The 3,311-nt window shown below is 38.7% G+C and overlaps 1 long non-coding RNA gene across 1 annotated transcript; it reads left to right on the plus strand.

The window, feature by feature from the left end:
- The first annotated feature begins 724 nt into the window (after positions 1-724).
- Positions 725-2,716, plus strand: LOC113747942 (uncharacterized). Its single transcript, XR_003464009.1, has 3 exons — positions 725-829; positions 2,128-2,282; positions 2,412-2,716. It is a non-coding gene; the product is annotated as an uncharacterized LOC113747942 (long non-coding RNA).
- Positions 2,717-3,311: the final 595 nt, after the last annotated feature.

Below are 3,311 nucleotides of genomic sequence, written 5' to 3' on the forward strand. Positions count from 1 at the left end.
AATTGTTGTAAACTAGATTTATTACATGTACTATTCTAAAACATTGTGTTAGCAAGCAGCTATTTACACACCCAGCAGTTTTTCTGGTCACCTGGTGAAAGTTCAGTATTCACCTGCTTCACCAGGTAATCATTAACTTTGTCTTTCTGTTAATGTTGTGTATGGCAGTTAGCAAACAGTGCGAGAGAACATTATAAGCGTTCCCATTTCTGCCCTGACTTTTTCATGTTGGAAGGAATAAACATTGCTGCTATAACCTACCAGCTGAGAATTTCTGACTTCTGAGTGGACTGCACTCAGAAGTCAGAAGTTCTTCACTGACCAGACCAGCTGTGTGACCTCCCCCGGAGAAATTGATCTATAAGGAGGAGGAGTGGGGAAGGAAGAAGAAGAAAGAAAGACAGAAAGAGAGCTGTGTGTATGGCATGGCAGTTAATCGTGCTAAAGCTATACACTCGCTCAATCTGTCCATCCATCTGCCTCCCTTGCCTGCCCTCATCTCTCATCTCAGCTCATCTTTCTCATCCTCACAGCATTTATCTACTTTCCGCCATTTTTGCATTGTAAACATTTCATATGGTATTTTTTTTCACAAAAGTAATTACTAATTATAATCTCACTATGATGTGCAACAAAATTGACCTCACCTCTCCCTGTCTGTCCTGTATCTATTCTCTATGAATGCCTATTGTGAACACTCACTGAAAATTGATCCACCCATCTTTCCAGCTCTGCTCTCCCAGTGATCACTGGATGTCCACAGTGGGAAGTCGTCAGCTCCTGGTGGGTGGTGGTGATGACATAGGTTGAAGTAACCCCGCAGAACCAGGTGAGGCTTGCTGTGCCGCAATACTGAAACAAAAATTAAGTAGACAAATGTCTCGGCCTGACTGCTGCCAGTGACACACTTATCGATCAGCAAAAGGTGTGTGGGGAGTATCAGACCAAGGTTACAAGGCTGGAGATGACACATGTTACTTTATCAACGAGTTGTCCCCTGTTAGAGATACAATTTAAAGTTCTAAAGGGAAGTTTAGACAAGGGACAGGATAAAGGACTAATTCTGCTTGTATATTAAGAAATATAAGCTTTGAATGATTTGATATTCTCTTACTTTGAGGAATACAAATGTTCTCTTACAAACATATATATATATATATATATATGTGTGTGTATCTACAGACCATTTATAGCAGGATTCAGAGGCGTTAGGGACAATACCAGCCACTCCCTTGCAAAGCAGTTTCCAATAGCAACCAAACCTACATGCTTCATACTCTTAGAGCATTTCATATTGGTATTATTTATATCACTGTAGTTTTATTGGACCCACATGGGCATTTGCAGCGTATCATTATTTGTTTAATCTCTTTGTTATATTTCAAGTGAGTGTGTCCCAATGTAATACTGGAGGCACTAAACTCAGAGGGTCATATGAAATGACTTACAGTAAGTGAGTAGTTAGGGCTTGTGACTAACTGGCTTACTGATCAAACCTGTGAATTTCCAGTTATGTCACAGATCATCTATTCATCTTCCCAAACACATACATACAAAAACTGTGATTGAGAGATGATGCAACTGGGCATGACACATGCAGTCACCATACTCAACAATATGCAGCAATGTTCTGGACTCATTTGCAGTATTTTCTGCTATTAATAGAGCCCTATTAGACATCAGTGCACATCAATTCTGTATCTCTAGGTATGATCAAGAATCAAGCTGTGTATCGTATAATTAGTGGTTGTACTCATTGGTCTGTCAATTTCTTTGACATTTCAATGTCAAAGCTGTTGCTTGTAAACAGCTAAGAATCACATTGTCACATTGCATTACTGTGAGCATATAAAGAGGGACAAAAGTGATTGTTTTAGTTTTAAGTTTTAATAAGCAAAAAACAACCCCAAGTTTTAGCCCAATACAATGACTCCTTAATTTAATGGCTCATGATTTTAAAGAGCTTTTAGTTTGGCTGTTTGATCCGTTAATTACTGTGACTTTGTTTACCTCTATAATTATATGTTATTTTCCGGTAGGAAGACAATAGAACAGTGAAACACTCAAATCCACATTTTGTATTTTGGAGCAATCAAATGTGTGATGCATCTCTTTTTTTCTATCTAGCACTTTGGTGGAGGAAGAAACATCCTGAAAAAAAAGGAGATTGGAGTTTTTTTTCTCCTTCTCTGAAGTAACTACAATGTCCCCCCTGCCTTGTTCTGAGAGTGTCCTGAAACCCAATGAATAACACCCAGATATTTTCAACACACCAAGCCACAGTGAGACACTTTCACAAAACAAAAAAAAAAAAGAAAAGAAAAAATAAGGCCTCCTTTTTCATCTCACCTAAAAAATGTCATTCGTGCAGCTCTATTTTACTCCCAATTTCCCCATATCTTTCATTTCAGGGAGAACTGCCTTGTGTGAGGTCTATCAAGCTTCCAGTCTGAAGCCATGGGGCCCCCCTGCGGTGTCCCTGTATGCCCTCTTCTCACTAAGTGAAACCACATCACATCCGTGACATGACGCATTCATTTGAAGACATTATATGTGAATTTTAACTAAATGAACAACTGGTTTGTAATATACAACTATTTGATCTTCTATGTGTAAATGTGTGTTAAGTGTGAGGGCAACTTTAGTAAAGAGAGCAAATAAAGGGGTCAAGATGGCACAGCAAGGAACTTTATAGCCCAGAGCCGTAAAGTAAACAATTTTTTGCAGAGATATGGATGCAAATTGTGTAATGATTTGAGTGGTTCTAAAATAAACAATGCATTAAAATAATCCTGAATATGTACATATATTTCTACATTAATGAACACTATCACAAAGGATCTGTAGTCTGTAACACGCAAGAGAAAGAGTGATATTGCAATAAAATCAGATGTGTTTCTTACCATTCACACATGTACTACTTGAAGCTTCCCTGGTTAGTATGCGCATCATATGATTCATGTATTCCAGTCCATAGGAGGTCTGCATTTTAAACTGCACTTTGTAGTTTTATACATCGGGTACCCCAAATTGAGTCTAGAGGTAATGGTTGAGATATTACGGACAAAGCAGACAAAAGTAATCCCTCATTCATTTTGAAAAGGAGTACTTGTGAAAACACAGGGGGTTGGGTTGGTTTTAGCTACTGAAGGTAAAATTAAGAAATGATGCATTCATAACTGTAACACAAACATTTGATACCACCCACAAATGTGGGAAGACAAAATAGGTGCTGAGCAGGAGAACGACAGTGGAGATGTGTCGGGGAGGAGGCTGGAGAGTGTGAGTGTGTGTAGGACGAATAGACACTA

This window comes from Larimichthys crocea, chromosome XVII (assembly GCF_000972845.2).
Source record: "Larimichthys crocea isolate SSNF chromosome XVII, L_crocea_2.0, whole genome shotgun sequence".
Lineage (NCBI taxonomy): Eukaryota > Metazoa > Chordata > Actinopteri > Sciaenidae > Larimichthys > Larimichthys crocea.